Source organism: Meleagris gallopavo, chromosome 3, assembly GCF_000146605.3.
Source record: "Meleagris gallopavo isolate NT-WF06-2002-E0010 breed Aviagen turkey brand Nicholas breeding stock chromosome 3, Turkey_5.1, whole genome shotgun sequence".
Lineage (NCBI taxonomy): Eukaryota > Metazoa > Chordata > Aves > Galliformes > Phasianidae > Meleagris > Meleagris gallopavo.
In genome coordinates, this window is record NC_015013.2 from 26,558,292 (window position 1) to 26,580,014 (window position 21,723).

Consider the following 21,723-nt stretch of genomic DNA (forward strand, 5'->3'; position numbering starts at 1 on the left):
TCACTATTCATGTTAAGAATGGTACCTATTACGAACATCAGAGATCTTATGTCATCACATAAGCTTGTTTTAAAATATCACTCGATGTTTACATCATTATGAAACTTAGTCTTGTTCCTGTACAGTTCTATTTGATAAATCTGTGGCAGTTCAAAAAGCAAAAGGCGACTAACAACTCAGAGATATGCAGTGTTGATATAAATCAATTCGTGTTACCTTGTCTAACATCCATGAGCCAAATTTTATGAGGCTAAGTGTGCATCTTCTGAATTAAAAAAACTCGTTTGATATTTTACTCATCTTTAGGACAGAAAGCAATCAAAAATGGAAGACCGTGTTTTCTGCAGATGCAGTCTGGTACACAGGACTGTACTTTCAAAAGTTGCCAATAAGGGTATTCAACATCTTCAGATGAAGTTTGAGTTTAATAATAGGCCATACTTTTAATGGTAATTAATGTATTCATTTCCTAAATGGGAAGATGAGGCACTTGTGGATTATTTTTGGAACCGCTTTTTCTGATTCCATCTTTCTTTTTGTTTTTCAGTGGTTATGTAAAATTCTGCCATATACATATGCTGGGCATGTGAAGTAGTTTGAGGACATCCTAAAAGAGAACACTGAAAAATAGGAGATAAAAAGCAAGGCTCTGAGGTAAGGATATATATAATATATCTTTATTTAGTAGCTCTCTCTATATAGATTATATATTTATATTTATGTTGAGAGAGAGAAGAGAGAGAGAGATGTATACCAGCAGGGAGAACTCCTTGAGAGCAGCCCTGCTGAGAAAGATTTAAGGGTCAAGAACAAGAAAGGCTTCTACAGGTACCTCAGGCAGAAAAGAATAGTCCAGGAGGGCATACCCCCCCACTGGGAGTTACATAGGCAAGCTGGTAACAACAGACAAGGAGAAGGCTGAGGTAATTAACAACTTTTTTTGCCTTGGTCTTCTCTGATAACTGCTCACCACACAGCCCTGAAACATTTGGTTTGGTAGGAGGGGACTGGGGAAGCAACGTCCCTCCCACTGTAAATGAATGACCACCTGAGGAACATGAACATCCGCAAGTCTATGGATCCTGATGAGATGAATTCCAGAATCCTGAAGGAATTAGCTGATGTGGTCACTAAAACCCTCTCAACGATATTTGAAAAGCTCCTTTTACGTCAGAAGGGAATGACTATCTCAGGTAAGGATGCCAACGATCCCCTATAGAGAGCAATGAAACTAGTTTGGAACCCCCATCTCTTTTGTTTGTTTGTTTGTTTTCCCTGAAATTAATTATTCAATCAAACTTTTTTTCTAAACAGGAAAATACTGAACTGTGAAATATTGGGCATAACGTACATAATCGAAAGGTAGTCTTTTCTCCATTGGCCAAAGGGTCACTACTATGGATCCCCTCCTCCCAGCTTTTATTCTTATTGAAGTCCCTCTGGGACAGCAGGACAGTTCCCTACCTACTTTCACGTTGGCTTTGGTGAAGGTTTAATTGCTATCCTGTTTGAATATCTGGGCATCTATATTTTATTCTGAGACTAGTAGGAAACTGTATTTGCATATTTTGAACATATGTGTGTTGTAATGACAGAGAGCTTCCTGTATGAAAGGCTGGCCCACTTTTTATTTCAATATTACTCAGGCAATGTTGAGTTCTCCAGTGCAACAGAAGTGCAAGAAGAGTGGGGTTTTTTTTGTTGTTTTTTTCTTTTCTTTTTACAGTCATTCCCTCTCTTTCCCCTTTTCCCTGTGAACTGTATGCAACCTGGACAGGAGAGGAAGCAGCAAAAAGAATTAACTTCTGTTTCATTATGTAGATCTGTTTCATGTTAAAAATCTGTTATGCACAGTCTGTCTTTCATATTTGCATCACCTTTTGTGTGACACTAGATTTTTTTTGCTAGAAGTTTATACTTTTTACTCTCTCTGTCTTCAATTTATTTGTTTTCCTGTTGTTGTTCTTGGTACACATTGGATTTCAAGACAAGATTGCTTTTTATCCACAGAACCAGTCTCTGCAGATTAATCCAAACACAAGAACATTTTGTGAAGCTTCCGAACAATTGAAATCTCTGAGTTTCAGAGGTGGGGTTTGAATGAATGCACATCTTCAGTGCTGTTGCTGCAGCTGTTACAGTTGCACAGAAATACTTTTCCAATCAGAGTTTCGATGTAGAAAGGCCACAAGCTTCACTTTGAATTGACAGGGAGAATTGTCTCTACTGAGAGATGCAGAGTGATATGCGTTTTGTAGCATGTTAATAAGATGCACCAAGCTTTGAATTTGAATGGGGGCTCTACTCACTAAATAAAGAGAAACAAAACCATTTATCTGAATGCACTGGCGGAGGTACAGAAATCACTATACATGTTGTTCTTAAAAAAAATAATGAAAGAAAGCTTGAAAAAGAGGGAGATAAAAAAGATCTACCAATGAGAAGGGTATTTTAGTAAATATTCTTGCTTACTGTTACAGCTGTATTTTTTGTTTTATAGAGAATTTTGCTATTTCAGTTTTTTTCCAACTTTGAATTATTTCTATATGGCTAATGTCTTCCCCCCCCCTCAGAAAAATGTATGTAGGAAATTAACCATGTGCTGATGGAAGACTTCCAGACAGCTTTGTTGACTGTAAATCTAATCACAAACATAACTGGCAAGCTGAGATACTTTCTAGTTACTTGTACGGGGCAGAGAAGTAGGCCCTGTACAGTGCTATGGGGAAATTATGCAGGAAAAGAAAACCAAAATGTTTTTTAAAAGGTACTCTTTTTAAAATTTAAATCTGATTTCAGCTAGGATCTTGCATAAACTTACATGACAAGGGGACCAGATTTAAGTGCTGTAACTTTAATTATTTCACACTTTCTACAATGTCTGATCCACGTATTTTCTACTCTTTAGTATAAATTTTAATTTATTCTAATTTAATTTAATTCTACTTGAAGGTTTATTTTTTATGAATTCCCAGTTCAAGTCCAGCAAGCTGTGGATCTTCCCAAGGTCTCGTCCAAACTCTTTGATGGAATCTGAAATTAAAATTTTGGTTTTAATTTTGATTTTTCAGGACACTCTTCCCCTCTTCCCACTCCCCCCCCCACCCCCTCCACATCCCCAAGAAAAAAAATTCAGATTTTTTAGAGCTTTGGTGCATATACAGATTAGAGGTTATTATATATGCAAATATTATATATAAAAATTACAGATTCCCTGGCATCAGTTGCTCAAACCTTACCTGAGGAGGTTGTAGATGCTCCATCTGAGCAGTCAGTTTTTAAGAGCTAAAAAATACCACAGTACTGTTTAACTGGAAACTCCTCTTCATGACGATAAAAAGAAATCTTGTCTTGAAATCCAATGTGTACCAAGAACAACAGGAAAACAAATAAACTGAAGACAGAGAGAGTAAAAGATATAAACTTCTAGCAAAAAAAAATTTAGTGTCACACAGAATGTGGTGCAAATATGAAAGACAGACTGTGCATAACAAAGTTCTAACATGAAACAGATCTACGTAATGAAACAGAAGTTAGGCTTCATGAGGAGCCTTAATAAAATATATAGAAAATATTTTTCTGCTTTATTAGTTACTTCATATTGAGTTCCTTTATCAGCTTTTTCAGATAGAATTAGGCTTCCATATACTGCCATCAGCTACTTTAATTCTCAGAGTACTCATGCTTGAGTGTAACTTGATGGAAATAATGTCCTTTAACAAGCTTAGTGGTATATCTTCTTTTAGTATTTAAAGTAATCATTACATGTAAGCATTTTAACTTACTCCCACAGTGATAACTTAATATATTAATTTTCAACCTGTTCTTCTTTCCTTCTCTCTAACCAATTAAGGTTTCTTAATTTAGAATAACGTTTCCAATATTTAGTATAGACAAATCCTCATCTGTGGTTAAGTCATCTGTGTTTACAAAACTTTTGAAGGGCAAAAGTTTTGTACAATCAGTAATTCACAATTAAGAAAAAAGGTAGTGGATCTAATGTTAATGTGTTCAGGATCATTTCTTAATATGGAATGCATTTTGTGTTGTGCACTAAGGAAGTATTTTGGTTAGTATATTAAACTTGACCAAATATTACAATGGCTTTCAGCTCTTTATTAATTGGTTCTATGGAAACTTAAAGATAGATTTTTTTTTTTTGTGAATTTGTTCTTAAGTGTTATGTCCAAATAAATGGATTAGTCTTTAAATTTAGAACAACTGTCCTTATTTGAAAATTCAATGACATTGCTGCTATTAATATAAATACAGTTTTCTGTAGGAATAATCTGTTTCTTCCCTGAATATAAAGAGCAACGTTACTCTGATGTCTCAGGTTTCAGTGTAAAAGGCACATGCTTTGGAGGAAAACCCCAAGGATACGTTTCACATCTGACTTTGCTCAAGGCAAAATGCTTAAATTAAGAAAAGTACTGAAATACAAAAGCCATACATATTGAACTAGTGTGGTTTTATGAAACAAAATTTGCAATAAGGCCCATGTAGATGCACAATTCATTTCCACTGATGAGTGATGACATCACAGCAATCATTTATAGCTGTGCTATGCTCTGTCACACATGAGTTATATATAAGGTCGTCAGAAATGACTAGAAATGAATAATGCATTTACAGTAACTTCATTCAATATTCTTTGTTCTGTACACATCTCCTCAAAAGCAGGTCTCCCAGTAAGATCAGAACCTTATAAAAGACATTCAGAATCAGAAACAATTATGCAAGTATTTAGACAACAATAATTTTAGCAATAATCCTCGTTTATAATTGTTAATATTCATGTGGTTGTTATGTTCATATTGGGAAAGATGTATAGTACAGTAAGTCAGTAGAATGCACTTCAATGAATGCAACAAGCTTTAGCCCGTGCTTAACATACAGATTTTGGCACTCAGCTTCTTCAAAGTAGGGCAAGTGTAGGATTGAAATCTGCTATCTGTGGTCCATAATGTAACAGGTAATTTCTTCCTCAGAGACAGTATCTGCCCAACTAAAAGGCGGGCCTTTATGATTTTGCTCACATCAATGAAATCCCTACACCCTACCTCACCCCAGGCCATCAGTCAGAAAAGTGAGATACAGAAATGAGGAGGGCCCCCAGGAGCCTTGCTGAATGCAGTGTCAAGTCAGATGCATTTCTTGAAGGGTAACGAAGTACAGAAGGAGTTGCTAATCAACAAAGGCAGATTTAGATTGTGCAAAGTTTGAAAGTTTGCTGATCACATAGCTGTCAGAACTTTTTCTTGCTTCATCTCTAACCTTATGTTCTTGATTCTCAAGGGTTGCATTATAACAACATTTTCCTTCCTTCAATTTGATTTGCATACAGTGAGCTGACGCAGCACCAATTTTTCTTCCATTCTGCTATAGCAAAAAAATCAGCTGAAATGCTCAGTGGGAATAACAGCCTCTTAGCTGCCTTATTGTACACTATATCAAAATGGTCTCTCTGGTCAAACAACAACTACAGTGAGTGTACGTTAAGGACAAAAGAGTCAAACGTAAACTGTGCCTACCTGCTAATACGGGGTATTCTTTATATGCAGGATAATACCAGATTTTAGTTTGTTTTGCGTGGGGTTCTGTGGAAGAGAAAGAAAGGACTGTCATAAACTTAATTCTAAGCAATATAATCAGCATGAAAAATGTCACTTTATTTCCTTTCAGAATGTTTGTCAGTATCTTAAAAAGAATTTGTATAGAGCCAACACATATTAAAATTCAAAAGGTCTTAACTTACCTGGCTATGTTACCTTCTGTCAGGCTGGTTTTTTATCTGTCTCTGTTTCTACAATCTCATCCTCACATGAAAATAGGTTGGTTTCAAATGTGATAAATAGAAAAATGATGCCAATTTGATTTCTCTGTTCTCTGTTTATCTTATTCGTTGTCAATCACATTATCCATGTTATGCATCTGAAGGCCTTCCGTTTTCTTCTTTTGTTCCACTTATCATTCTTATTGCATGTACACGCATCTCTCCCCACCCACAAACGCACATATATAAAGTCTTGACAGATAGCACTGACAAGCCCCTTAGATTACCACACACTGATAAACAGATGTGACACTGAAAATGTCACAGCTCCTCTATTCAGATAGTTCTTAACTTCAATAACAAGATAAAATAAATTTCACCTTTTTATTTTCCTCAGTCTTATTATGTATGCAAATGACTTGAAGTATGAAATCTTTTCATTCCTTAGTCATAGAAACTCCTTTTTTTTCTCCCACAATGACATGTTTTGTTGTTGTTAAGACTGCTTTTCTGAACTCATCCATAAGCCATGAAGTTGGAAAATATTCAAAGTTGAAAACAACTTTAATGTAACCCCTCCTGATGTTACAAAAGGATATTACAGAAAGGAAAATATTTACAGCTGTGGCCTAAATCAGTCTTGGTAAAGTCAGTGTAAGCCTTTGCAAGACCTTGGTGGCTTTGAATTAGGTTTCAATGTACTACTGTCTTTCAACTCATGCAAGTCAGTGGGAGTTGGCTTTATTGGGAGCATAGTTTAAAAAATACTTAGGTTATACTTTCTGCAAATCCTTCCCCAAGAATTATTTAAAGATGTGTCTAACACTGCTGATTCATCTTGAGAGGACAACTGAATGATTGTAAAGAATACAGAGAGGGCTGTCTGTTGAATGTATTCCTGCATTACTAACAGACCAAGATGAATAAAAGCACTATGAGGTATGTTGTATACCTTTTCATCTATAGATAATATTAGCTGGAATTTGTTTATAAATTGTCGTTTGCTGAACTCTGGAGTATTCTATTTAATTATTTGTGCGCTCCACTGGCAGCCGTGCTTTCTTGCTCTGAAATTGTCACTAGATTCATTCCTTGCTGCCCAATTTTCTCTATCCTTTACCACTGCTGTAGATGTGTGGTTGCCTAGGTAACATATGCCACTAATTTCCACTTTTGTTCTAAAAGTTCATGAGGCCCTTCTTAGTATATCTATGTCCCTAGAGCTGGACTGAGCTGTTTGATTGTCTGTGGTCCTGAGGTGAATCTGCAGCTCTGTTATGTTTTTGTTGTGTTTTGGGTTGTGTTTTTTTTTTTGTTTTTTTTTGTAAGACCATTAAACCCACAAAACACTGCTAATTATTACAGGTTGGTTTATTAGGAGTTAAGCAAATCACAAGAACGAAATAATTCTTGTAATTCTTGTAACAGGTAGACTAAATGAAGCGGTCAGCATACATCCTCTCCAGGACCACAGTGTCAGGGCAGTCTGGCTCCAGTCCTCCTGTCCTTTCCCTGGTTTGCGCAGCTGAGAAAGCCCTGCTCTCCTGTTACGGGGTCACCTTACCTTTGTCTGTGACAGGGACAGCAGGCCCACTGGACCAAAAGGGGAGGGAGGGGTGTCTGTCAAAGGTTTACGGGCTGGTTCAGCCTGGTACAGTGACTAATGGGGAGCCTTTTCCTCTTTCCTTGCGAAATGGAAAGGGGGAAGGATAAGGAGATGGGCCTATGAACAGAACAGAGGCAATGATCTGAGGAGGAAAGTTAATTTACTAAATGATATCGGAATGCAAGGTAGTACAATATAATTGGAACTGAGGCTAATCAATCAAATAAAATGAGACAGACAGAGAGAGAGTGTGTCCGCAACCAAAAGCCTTAGTCTGAACTGAAGGCTTCAGGGAGCACACCCACACACTGCCAGGCAGCAAGAGTGAATCCTGTGACTTGCAGGTCTTATCTTCCCCTCTGAACTCAAAGTCCTTCGGGGTATGTAGTTCTTCTTCTCTTCTGAAAGCCAGGTATCTGGAAAGTTGTCAATCCACGGAACTGGAGTATTAACTCTTTAATTTCTTGAGCTTTACATGATGTTATGATGTGGAATACCGATAGCAAAAATCATAAAACCATGACATGTTCCCAGCTGGGTCCCCTACAGATAATCCCCTTTTTCTTCAGGGGCTGTGTTCTGAGTTTTGAAGGTTCAGTATGTCAGCTCTACCTTTAAGAGCAGACATATGTATCCCTGAATTCCTAGAGAAAAACTGCAACTCCACTGCTTTCCCTAGTATCCAGCAGTGTCTTTCTTAGAACTGTTGTCAATAAGTTGTGAAGTGGTGAGGAAGTAGCTAAAAAAAAATCGTGATATCTATACAGATACCCTTCCTATGCTGCTTCAAATACAATCTAGATAATAATATTTTCTTAGAAAAATAAAATAATGCGGAAAACTTGCTCTTTATACAGACATTTCCTGCTTTTTCTGTATAACCTAAACCAAAGCTGCAACAAATACTTTCAATTTAAAAAAAAAACACAAAACAGAATAAGCTTTAGAAGATGTTTTCCCATCCTGGGAAAGTGTTTGAAATAAAAAAAATGAAGATTCTCTCAAAACAGAGGGAAAAAAGGAAAGGAAATGAAGAAATCAGAATAGAAATCAAAGGTTAGGAAAAAAATGAAATCAATGTACAATTAATTTTTTAAAATATTTGGGACATTTTGTGAAGATTTATGTTCCTTGCAGTTCTTTAATGAAGTAAAAGATTCAAATTGTCTGAATGAAATGTTTTTTTTTTCTCTCCTCACTCATTTATTTAATATCAAGACACATGATTTGGCCATCATAGGAATTTTACTTTTTAAAATAAGACATGATGTGATTTTTTTATATTTTTAATATAGCTCTTTATCTATTTGTGTTGTCAGAAACATTTGTTTCCAAATCCTAAATTGCATATAAGAGAGGGAACATTTTATGTGTGCTCCCAACCTCTCTCATCTGTTCAAACTTTGAATATCAGCCACAATTGAAATTTTGAAAAACACACTGCCCCCATAAAGATTTGATAAAAATTCTATTAAGGACTTATTTAGATATGTCCTTGTAATGCAGGTGGACACTCATATATTTTATTTTTATTTCCCTCGTGCACTGGAAGATGAGGTATTTACTATTTGCCTTCCATTGTAGCTCTACTTTTTATTGGAGATTTTACTAGAGTAATATCAAATTTACAGAAAGGTTTGGAAGACTGTTACCTTTAAAATACTACTTTATTTCTTAGAATCTGTATGAAAACCTGTATCTTGCCATAATATTTGAAAAATTATTTGTGCATGCATCACACTTAAACAAAATGTTCCGATAATGTTACTGAAAGCAAGTTGTGACTCAAACTCATCAGCCCTCCACCAGAATGAATTAATGTGCATGCAGAAAGGAGAACAGTGTAACTGCTATCATGTTCTAGTGTCCTGTCTTTGAAGCTTTACTTTCAGCACTGAAAAAAATAGCTAAAACAAAAGACTTAGAATAATGAAAAATACTGTGACATGTTGTTCAAGTTTCTGTTGTTATACTTTTTTAAATTTCATATCACATATCATTGTGTATTTTATTACAACATAATAATTTTGTATTAATTGGATCATAATCTGTAATTTGAAAAGCCATTTCATTTTAAAGCCTTTGAATTTTTATATCAGAATAGTAAAAAGTCAGTTATCTCTTTATGAAACTAATAAAGGAAAGCAGGAACACTGCATTGTTGCATTTTAAATGTCTTGTACTTGCCTTTAAGTGTGTATACTGTTGTTGTATAAGTTAGCTAAGGAATAGGTTAGAAAGGGGGAAAAATGTGGCAATTCTAGTTAGATTACCTTTAGGGTCTTCTGAAGTACTATGAAGAGCTTGATTTTCTTCAGCCATGCTCAGCACTTTGTGAAATCAAACTTTCTTATCACAGCTTACTGCCTGATAGACCCTAGTTTTGACTAGAGATTAAGAACACAAGAAGTCCTTAGTTTTGGAAATGTTGGACAGAATTTCACTTGTTCTAGAGGTCTGGAGATCTTCACTCAGTCTCATTACTGGGAACATGTGCAGTTCAGTTAAGATGCCTACAGTTGCTTTATCCTATTTCTGTAATTTATATATTCAGAAATGTCATCAGGCTATTTCACCTGTTTGGAGTGCATGTTGTTTTTCTGTTGAAAATGTTGAATTTCAATCAATAGCATGAAATTGATGGTGAGTTTTTATGTGGTTTTTTTTTTTTTGTGGTTGTTGTCTTTTGTATTTGATTTGAAAAGTGATAACATTTCTAGGAACTGTGAATTTTTTCTTAAGTCAAAACTCTAACATTAAGAATGGTTTTACTGATATTTCTGTCAGCATCCCAGAGCTAGTTCTCATTACACTGAGGATGGGTGCAACTATTTGAATTTTCCATAATTTAGATATGAAACAATATCTTGTACCAAAAACGTGGTGAGATTGGAATTTTTTTGACAGATATCTCTATAGTAGGAGATTTGTAGATAGAAAGGAGACTCTATCACCATTTTACTACTTGTCTGACATGGTTTCATAAGGCCTCAGTCTTGCTCTCTATAGGGATAGTGTTATTCTCTCCTGAGTGATGCAGGCAAAGAGGATGGATATGGGGCAGCTTGCCCTGGGTCACATGGGACAGCACAGGTCACACGACTAGCACTGCAATATGATATCTGCAATGTGTCAGGCACTCATTAAATTTGTCTCTTGTGTATGTAGAACAAGATGTCAACTGAGGTGCACAAACACAGTCACCACCTGTTGTCATTGAATGGTCTGCCTTCTTAATGTTAATATAGACCTATCTAGTGCAGGCAGAACCTATTCCCAAGATCTTTGGGCATTTTGTCACAAGTAGCAGAAAAACTGGTGTTATTTACTGACATTTCTGGAGGTGCTTATTGCAGGTTCTGCCAAGCCTGTCAGTGTTGCTCTTGTGAAACACAGTGGCTGACATACACCTCAGTCCAGAAATGTTGTCAAGAGGAATTAATCTGTCAGCATGGTTCAGCTCTTACAAATTGCTAATGGATTTTGTGCATGTGTTATCTCAAGCTACAATACTGCTATTTTTGTGTGCATGTACTTCTGGAAAATTCTGCTGTTACAGCTAATATTTCTATGCCATACATACGATTGGGAAGAAAACTCTTTTCTGATTTTCTATGGTTTGTTTTTCTTTTGTTCCAGTGGCTCAAGGCCCCAGATCCTCATTTCCAAAATGATTTCTGTTCTTCAGTTGTTTCATTGCATGTAAGAGCAATAGTTACATTCTATTTTGCAGGTACTCCAAAGGCACACCTCGTCCTGCACCCTGGGACTGAAAATGAAGGATGCTTAGGAAAGGGCATGAGAAACAGGTCATGCATAGATCCTTCCCCGTTACCTTCTCAGCTTTCAGTTTATGTTCTAAACAGAGAACTCAAACAATGACTGGAAGGAGAATTCATCACCTTTAGATTTTTACAGGCAATGACAAAATGAAGAATAAGCAAACAAGCAGCTTCACCCAGACATCCAAACCAGTAACTGAAGCCATTTATTTTTAGTCTTACCAAAGAAGATAATAATTTACAGCTATAAAAGTATTTTATATTTTTATAATATTTTACTGTAAAGTAAAAATTTTACTTTATAAAATAAAGTAAAATATTACTGTTAGAGAATATTTGGCATTCATAGAGAAAAATCAAGAATTGTGCTTAAAATCTCTCGTGACTGGACTTGGACTAGACAACTTGGCCAATTCACTATTTAATTCTCTATTCTAACTGGGATCAGAGCAATTACTTAACCATCAGAGACAGTTCATAAGCAAGAACTACATCATTCTCATGAAATCAGCAGATGCAGGGCTGTACCAAACAGATCTGGTTATATTCAAAGAACCTAAATTTGCATCATGGGATCATTAAATATTAAGAACGTGGGTAGTGCAAATCCTAGGTTATCATGCATTGAATTTTCTGGGCAATACAAATGATGATTAAGTGAGGTTGATATATAAGATTTTATGAAAAATTGCAATACTTTTATAGCTGTAAATTATTAATTCCTATACTATTTATGGTAATATTTTTAATCTTAATTAACCTATTTAGTATTAATGAGGATGTAATATGTGAGATGAAAGTCCTATTAATTTTGTCGTTAAAAAGCCATTCAATTTCTATGCTGCAGCATCAGAATGTGGACATTATCATATCATAAGAGCAATAGACGTGGAGGGAATACTATTTCAGCAGACCATAGTAAGAACAAAAATCTTTCCCTTTCAAACCTTTGAGCCCTTTTTAGCCTCTGTCTTACTTCTTGTTTCAGGGGATTTTTAACCTGTGAAAGCAAAACTTGCATTTTCTTGATAACAATGGCTTATACTACATATGTGTTACTCAGCAGAACCTGAGGCAATAGCTGAGCATTGATTTTTTTTTTTTTTCATTAGAAATCCCTAACGCTGAAGATGAGGATATTTACTGAAAAATTGATTGCTTGACCTGCACCTTGATTTGACTCAGACCTGCACACCTCACCAGTTTCTGCATTACAGTACAGAGATACATTGATGTTTTTTCTTTCAATGAACTAATTTCTCCCTTATAGACATTTGAAAATGAAGAATATATACAACACATTTCCAAAAATAACTGATATTCCTGCCTGGCTACATCATAAATCCAATCTTAGGAATAGGTGAGTCATGTGCTCCTATGCATTCACTATAAGGCAGCATTGGCCATGCTGTTGAGAATTGTGGCCTGAGGTTCTTTTTACTCTGAAGATCATTCTTCACATTCTCTTTGAAACTTCTAAGTTCTCTCTTAATAGGTGTCTTCCTTTTTTAGTTTCCTGCAGGTAAGTTTTCAATCATCATTTTACCTTCCTATTTATAACTGAAACCTAAACCTGTGTCCAGAGGCATAAGACTTTACTGAATTGCTTTAGAAGCACGATCTACTTCCTAATTATTGCTTCCCAGGACTGGCCTTTTTTTCAAAGGACAGTGTTGACTTACTCATCAGGCTTTGATAAGTCATGTCATTCTGGTTATTTGTAATTTGTTCTTACCAAAGGAACATTTTTATTCAAAAGAAAAAATGTGTTTTGGAATTCAAAATTATTGAAGACTCATCCTAGGCAAGCTCTGTTCAGTATCAGTGCAGCTACAGAAGAGCTTTTCTTTTTTCTTCTTAGGTTAATGAAAATGGAGGGAAGGATTTTTTTTCCTTAGGTAAAACTGCTCATTCTTAGTAGGTAATGCTACAGAAGTAATTTATTCATATCTGTTATAAAATATTTCTGAAATAAGTTTTAGAATATTAATTTTCCCATGACTAATACTAAATGAATAATAACATACTTGAGATTCTCAATCCAGTGTCTCACCAATCTAACATAGAATTTCTCTACTACAGTACCAATCTTTTAAGTGAGGGTTATTCTTTTCTTTTTTTTTTTCTTTATTATATAAACAATCTCAAATATATGTGCATTAAAATGTGAGTTATTTGGGTAATGCTAAAACAGTTTTGGGATTTTTTAATCAAATGTAGGCAAAAAGTTGCAACATTGATGTGCTATTTATCTATGTATCTCTCAAATTTATTTTGAGACTATGACTAGCTTTATATAATGAGAGATGAAAGAGTTTAAGATGAAAAGGGAGTGTATAAACAGGAGGGGAAATGACTGTTTGCATGGGTGGATAGCAATAGGACAAGAGGAAATGGTTTTAAACTGAGGCAGGGGAGGTTTAGGTTAGATATTAGGAGGAAGTTTTTCACAGAGGGTAGTGACACACTGGAACAGGTTGCCCAAGGAGGTTGTGGATGCCCCATCCCTGGAGGCATTCAAGACCAGGCTGGATGTGGCTCTGGGCAGCCTGGTCTGATAGTTGGCGACCCTGCACAGAGCAGTGGAGTTAAAACTAAATGATCTTTGAGGTCCTTTTCAACCCAGGCCCTTCTATATTTCTGTGAAAAAGGTAAAAAGAATTGCAGTTGTATTTCAGAACAAGTGAATATCTATTAAAACTACTTCTTTTCTTTTTCTTTCTTTCATTCTCCTTTCTTCTTTCTTCCTTTTTTTTATACTTCCTTTCTTTTTTCTTGCCTCTTCTTTTTTCTTTTTTCTCTTTTTTGATAAATCTTTTGACAATTTCTTTTGTTTCCAAAGAAAAATGAAGTCCAAACATGAGTACTTATCTGGAACTGTGCCATCAAAGGTTTTTTTTTTGTCTTATCCTGAAGGTTGAACACACCTCTTTTCTAGTTATAACCTATGCATTTATCCTTGCTGATTTGGAAAAAAATGTCAAGTAAACCTATCTGAAAGAGGAACAGTTGGCTGAGTAAAGCCAAACCACGCTCCTGGAATCAGAATATTGCAGCAGTACAGCAGTGTAAAGAAGTTCTCAGATTTGAAGGCATTTTAAATGTAAGTAAATTTTTGTCTTAATTTTTACATTTTTTTACTGCTACAACTCTTGAACAAAACAAGTAAGTTATTCCAGCCCCTTTCTATCCCGTGTAATCTCTTCAGAGATCACCAAGATCTATATGAGCGCTGGCTAGTTCTCTTGCTCTTGTTGCTCCTGCTAGAAGCGATTCAGTAACACCACCGCCCACCTGCCAGGTTGCCTAAATTGCCCAAAGCAATGTGTTCAGGAGAGATTCAGCAAGCTGCAGAAGGTCACCTAGGATTTTCTTAGCCTGTTTTGTGTTCTGACATTTCAACAAAATTTTGAACCTGCTCTGTTCTGCACACTCCAAGCACAGTATTTCTAAAACGTGATCACTTGATCACCTTCCTAGGGTCCGCAGTTCTACATCATACTTCTACTGATTGTGGATGGGTAAGAATATTTGTGTTTGTTGATGTACATAAGACTCCTCTAAGCTACCCATATAACTGACATAGTGACACAGCAATTTTTCCCTCTGAAACTGAAGTTATATCTAACTGGTGCCTTCTTATGTTTGCTAGGCTTATGTAATAAATAGAATGAAAATTTTGATAAAAATAATTTAACGAAGGAATGATGTTTTTTCTATCTATCCATGAAAGAATTTAGACTATTTCAACAGCATCAAGAAGAAACCTCAGCAAAGCCAGACTGTCAAGATTTTGCATCCTCACAAGGTAATTCAGAGCATGTTATCTCCTCTTCTGGGAGATAAATGCTGAAGAAAAATGTGATTTCTTTCCTTGCTTCATTTTGTGGATTTTGACTGTGTGCAAATATGGTTAGAAAACTTTGTATCCTGCATATTCAAGGGGAAAAGCTTAGAGTATCCACTGAATATATTTCTATAGCCAAAATATTTTGTATGAGGCATTCTGTTGATGTTCTAAGCTTAAAAGTCAGCATGGATGGGGTAACAGGGCTAATTAAATCTATTAATGTTCTTTTTCTGTGGACTGGGTTATTGCTTATGTAAGGAAATCAGAGTAAAAAGGAGATATTCTTCCAGCTTTTGCTGGACTATCTGGGCTTGGGACTTTGGTCATTGTGTAAAGATATGTACTGGACTCCGAGCATTCCCTGGCATTTTTTTGCAGCCAGTATCTCCATCTCTAGAATCTTCTTCAATCTCTCTTTTCTGCAGGCAGAATATGCACCTTCTTGTCTCCAAGATAAACTGCTCTCTTTGGGAACTTTTCTTTTTCACACCTGCTCTTCTTTCCAGAACCAAAGTCCCAGTTTTCCAGTCTGAACAGTCCTTCAGCACAATCTATGACAACTATGTTATTGTGGCACTTATCTTCATCAACTGGAGAGTAGAAAACTTGACAGTTCTGTTTCATCAAGGTGTTATGAATGTTTGCCATAAAGCCATTACCCATAGCAGATAGAACGCAATAGGCTGAAGAATTCAAACATTCAGTTTCAGGCATTCATCCACACATGGGCCATAATCTGTTACCCTTTAAGCATTCCCACTTGTTCTTCACCTGAAACATCTTCTAATGACAATTATCTCAGTGCAATATTGTGTTTTTATGCCGCCCTTCTACTTTAGGGTTTAATTTCCTTGTAAAGTCCAAGGTAGGCATAGATACTATTTAATGACAAATAAGTCAAAGGAAGAGAATAAGAATCCCATTCCAATGCTCTTTTTTCCTCCCTTTTTCTTTAAAGTAAGAGTCAGAGTAAGACTGCCTGTGTATTCCTTGAACTGCACTTGATAAAGAATTACCTAGTTAAAATTTGCATCATTGTCATCTGTGAATATTTTATGGGTGACTCTAAAGCAAATGAAATGAGTAACTTATTTATCAGGCTACACATGAAAACATAATTTGATTTGTTGACAAAGACTTTTTATCTCTCATGAATAAGTCCTCTTCACAGTGAAGCAAAAGTTTTCATTTTAGAAACAGTTCATGTAACTCTGAAAGAAAATGTCTATATTTGCCAGTTATTAATGCTGTAAGATTATTTCTGAACATATAGAATAGTGTACTTAATAACATGGGTACAGGTGATATTTGTATTGCACAATAGCATTCTTCCTGTCTTTACCAAAAAGATTTCAAAGAAAACTATTTGCTAAATCAAAATCCCATGGCAATACAGTGGCAAACTGACTGCAGAAATAGAATAGCATGCTGCAGCAACAGATAACTAACGAGATAACATGGAGCTGGAAAGTCATCAACAGAAAAATAAATTAAATAATGTGAAACTTAAACTACGTCTCCACTATTGCATATGTTTAATTTTAATGGCAATGCGCCACCATTTTACTTATCTGTGTAAAAAGTGCATTGTGAGTAATCTAAAATGCACCTGCAGCTAAAATTTTTTTGAAGAGACAGTCCTACAGCTTATGTGAGATGTGTGCTAAGTGCACCCCACGTGTCTCAGGAGCTTCAGTGAAAACAGACACAGATGTTGGATACAGAAAAAGATGCATTGTGAGATAGGTGAGAGATGATATTTGTTGCACTGTTGCGTATACACAAAAGTCAAGCATGGTACTTTGAGAAATTATGAATAAGAAGCAAAGGAAAGGAGAAGAATTGTGACTCCACACTTAGGAGTCAGCTAAACAGATTTCAGCACATCTGTATACAATGTTGTTACAAGTATCCAACTGTCAAACTGTGCATCTTAAAGAATCAAAATACTTTTATTTCTTTTTAGATCTGGTCATAATGAAAGGTCCCATTCTTTTATTTATTCCATAATAAAAGTATTTCTTTGACAGTTTTAAGAATTTTGTACATAGGTCCAAATAAGAAAGGTGTTAGTAGTAATACTGTATACTAGAATGCCATACAATTACAATACTAATTTTTTACACAATAACTTATATTTAAAGATTATATATCAAAGGACCCTGAAGACTAGGATTAAAAAGTTCTCTGAGAATGAGGTTTCATTTTTGATGGTAATGGATAAGTTATTTACCACACACATTTGTTCTATGACAGCAACTGCTTGTGTATTATTATTAATGGTACATATTTCTGTTGCTCTATGGCAACTACATGACTAACCTTACTTTGGTGAAGAAAGCATAGGAAAGAAGTGATCTATATATCACCTGATCTATGTCCAGAATTAATTTTAATTTAACAGTATTTTATTAGCAGAACCTCTTATTTAAACTTCCAAAGTTAGCGAATGAGCTCAGTTCCCTGATGAGTCCATGAAATGATAATCAAAATACATGAGAACTGAGTTGAGTTATTTCTGAATCATAACTTGTTAAACCATAAAGCTGACAGACCTGTATTACCACAGCAGCTATAATAACAATAAATTCAAGTCTCTGTAGTCTATTTCAGTTGGGGGATGTTAAAGAGCTTAAATAAAGTAAACTCAAGTAGAAAAATAAAAAACTACAATATCATGTTAAATATGTTCTGTTATGTTTCTACATTTAAAGAAATAAAGACATTTCATTTAAAGAGAAATTGAAATTTGGTAGTAAACCCAATAAGAATAAAATAAAAATGGCCTTTTTCTGAAAAAGCCTATTTTCATTCTTGAAAGGCTTTTTTATGATACACTGTTACTTACTGTTATCCACTTTCCCATTCTTGATTATTGAAATAATCGTTGAAATGATAGTTCTTAATTCTTAGCTTAAATCTTTAAAATCTATTGATTTTTTTAAATAGCTTGTCGATGAACTATTATGAAACCATACTAATTAAATTTTAGTTTTGAACAGTATGTTCATAAATACATAATACCTGAACTATAGGCCTACTGCTTGAGAGAACCATTTTCCTGCTCCTTTAGTAGAAGAAAGGAATGAGGCACCTTCAACATTGCTCTTAAGTTGGACTAGAAGAATAATCAGAGCATTGATGTACTTGGGGTATGGAACAATGTTTTTAGCAGTGGCAGCAGTAAAGCTGATTATTCTTGTTGAAGAACTTATTCTTGTGATCTGAGCTTTATTTAGTATGCAGAGATTGTTGGACAATATATAAAAATGTGAAAGTATCATTAACTTCATAGAAGTTCAGCAGCAGCAGCAGCAAGCCAATTAGAAGGAAGTCCTAAAAACGCAAAGTTTATCTTCATTAATATTTGATCAAAATGGTTTTAAACTTGCTCCCTATAGCTTCTGAATGTGCATCACTATGCTGAAAGCTGAAAAGAAAGTTTTGTTACCTTATGAAAAAAAAGCCTAATTTCAGAGGAATATAGTTCATTTGCTAGTAGGAGAAAGTTTGTAGAAAATGTATATAAATCATGAAAACTCCAGGCTTCAATGAATATAGTGGTGAAGACTTATGGAGAGTAATGAGAATGTTTTTAACTGGCAAGGGTCATGCATACTCCTCCTAGCTAATCCTAGCTTTTGAACAGTATCTCTGAAGTTGGGCTGCACAACCATGAAGTACAGTATAGTTACGATAGTGCTCATACGATCTCATACTAATATGGAAATGGTATTGCCAAAGAGGGGAGGCTGCTCAGGTGATCAAGGTGGACTGAGGGGGTTGTGTATTTATGTTGTATCCATCCAGTCAAACTTACATGGATACTAATACTTTTGATTAGCCCCTTGTGACTGGCAATTTCTCCCCCTTGAAAAAGAGGGTTATACTCACTTGTATTAAGTTAAACTGTGAAAAGAGAATGTGAACTGAATATGAGACTGTAGTGTCTGAAACTCCACCAGTCAGTTTGTGAATGTCCCACTGAACTTCTGAAGGTTCAGTAGAGCTATTTAAACTTGGTTTTGAATAGAAAATGCAAAAGGTTTGATAATCTTAAGGAGAAATGAGCTTCTGAGATTAATATTCAACTAGCCATGTGCAAAGTCTGCAACTTGAGATACTGTTATAAGGCAAACAACATAATAATTATTTTATTTTCCACCACATGTTTCTAAAAATATGAGAAAACAGTTTCTGTTGCATATATAAAATATGTATGTGTAAGTATTGTATACATATAAAAAGACATATAGTGTTGATAGATTCTCAATAGGAATAAAACTCCATGTTCTTTCATTTACTGATCTTTCTACTGAAATTTTTCAGCGTGGGCTCCTATGATTTATGTGGACATCTGTCCTGTGAGAAAGGATTGCCAGATTTAACTAAGTTAAATCTGCATACTGACAGATGGCAATGATGTCTACTGTAAGAAGTGTCTGAATTATTTAGAGGTAAGATGCTCTACACTGTATTATTGTTCTCTTTAGTCTAATTTTGCTATTTATAGTCACTGGTAGTGGCAACAGAATTGTTGAACTCATGGTATTACAGAATAGGTAAAACTGTACTCTGAAAGTATTATTTGATGAAACATATCAGTATAGTATTAAGTTTAATATGACCAAGTACTGTGAGTGCTTTTTGGAGTGGAGGAAGCATTCCAGACTGAATAAATAAAGTATTTCCAGGGATAATCAAGAAGGGTTTTTGTATGTATGAGAATAGCACAAGTGCAAACGAGGTCTAGGAAAATTGTAACTATTTGTATTTGGTGGATTTGGTTTTGAGAAGATACTTTTAGAAATACAAGCTTGCTTAGTAGTTAAGTGCTTCCCCTAAAGACAAAATCTGCTTTCATCATTCACCAACAAAACGCATCAGAGGGCCTCTCGCTTAGTCATGCAACAAACATAAAAAAGACGAGGCAATAAACCCACCTTTATTATTACAAAAAAAAAAAAAAATAATCAAAATCTAAGAAATTGTGTTTCAGACTCAGTGTCCAAAGTTGCATGAGGGTGAATATTCCCAAGAAACAAACAGACAATGCAGACATTTTTCTTTCACTTCCATCCCTAGTGGGAATGCACTTTTTAATTTCAGTTTTTGAATGCAAGCAGCATCCATATAAAAAATATTTTTGCTTGGTGAAGTAACACCATCTGCAGTTTTCTTGAAGTAGGTTTGTCCTTGTCTATGCTAATTACGTTAGAGAAGTGTTTATGTTGGCATAAACTGAGATTTCAAGCAGTTATTTCTGTGACTATGCAGATGAGATCTGTATAGTTTCAACAACAGCACTAATATACAAGGTGGGATAAGACTGGAAGAGTAAGTGTACATTGGAATGTAAATGTGTAACAGTGTGCACTAGGAGAGGTTCACAGTGGACATTAGGAAAACTTCTTCCATGTGAGTGTGGTAAAATACTGGAACAAGCTTCCTAGAGAGTTGCCTGATGACTCATGCCAGCCAGTCTTTGAGAGATTTTAATAATACAAAAAATATAGTTTTTGATTAGCCCAGAAGAGGTTGGGCAGTTGTTTTAAATCAGGTGTGTCCAACCCTTGGACCAGATGTGGCTCTGTACAGCAAGTAATGTGGTCATAAAATTCTAACATTATTGTATGATTTCAGTGATATATTTATTAATGTGTAAGTTTTCTTATTTAAGTGGGCTTGTGTTATTTTGTAAAATAATTTAATAAGCTAATGCATTCACTGTGGAAGGAAGATCCAGAATACACATGCAGTGCTGACAAATTTAGCATTTCTGGTGAATTTGACTGCTAATTTAATGAATTAAACATACATCTTCAAGGTGAAAATCAATGTATCTGTGGTATATTTCTAACTACAAGTGTTCAAAATAAAAATCAAATTATGGCAGACTTAAGGTATGACAAATATTTTTATGCATTTTGATATAGAACAGCTATGGGCTATTTTGTCAGTGTGTTACAGCCACCAAGGTTTGAGTCAGGCAGGTACACACTGCAGACAGATGTGAAACCAAGAAATAACAGTGAACTGAGTGGCAAATGCACTGTTCAGTAATCAAGTGTGCAAATTTGTTAATCAGAAAAACAAAGAATCTCAAGTTTCCATGCGCTTCAGTTCTTTTGACATATAAAGGATGCCAACCTTCCAGAGTTTGCTGGTGTCATGCTTCTGTGTTATTGCTTGTGTTTGCTTTTGTGCAGGTTTTTTTTCTCATTAGGAGAGTGCTGACCCTCCCTCCTGTGATGCCTTCAGACATCAGTGTTCATACCTCATCCTACTTTTCCTGTTTGAACTTGGTAAAAAATGCAAGTACATTGTATACTAACATATAATAATGAAGTTACTTTTAAAACAGAAAGAGCTTGATGTTCTGACAAATCTTTTACCTTCCTCAATATTTAAAGCACACTAGAAACCAGGAAAGGAAAAAAAAAAAAGCTGATTTTTCTTTTCATGTTGTAAATTGTTTCAGCTGTGAGTTTTATCCAAATATGGTTCAAAGGGAAGTGAACTTTGGCAATGGGCAGATGTTGTTTTTCCCTTAAAACTGAAACTAATAAAGAAATCAAATATTAATAATATCAAGTTATCTTTGGCATGCTGTTTGTCTCTGTACAAACTCTTCAGATACAGAAAGTGTTTTTATCTGATCAAACATCCACATTTTGTAACAAGTAATGAAGAGAATGTTCTGTTACTC

The 21,723-nt window shown here is 35.2% G+C and overlaps 1 long non-coding RNA gene across 2 annotated transcripts in view; it reads left to right on the forward strand.

Annotated features, from left to right (window-relative positions):
* The first annotated feature begins 551 nt into the window (after window positions 1–551).
* Window positions 552–21,723, forward strand: part of LOC116216445 — a 44,828-nt gene continuing 23,656 nt past the window's right edge. For both annotated transcript variants that reach the window (XR_004159187.1, XR_004159188.1), the window contains exons 1-7: window positions 552–654; window positions 978–1,193; window positions 12,277–12,524; window positions 14,081–14,267; window positions 14,898–14,972; window positions 19,344–19,471; window positions 21,224–21,319. This is a non-coding gene — a long non-coding RNA (uncharacterized LOC116216445). The remainder of the gene's footprint in view (window positions 655–977; window positions 1,194–12,276; window positions 12,525–14,080; window positions 14,268–14,897; window positions 14,973–19,343; window positions 19,472–21,223; window positions 21,320–21,723) is intronic.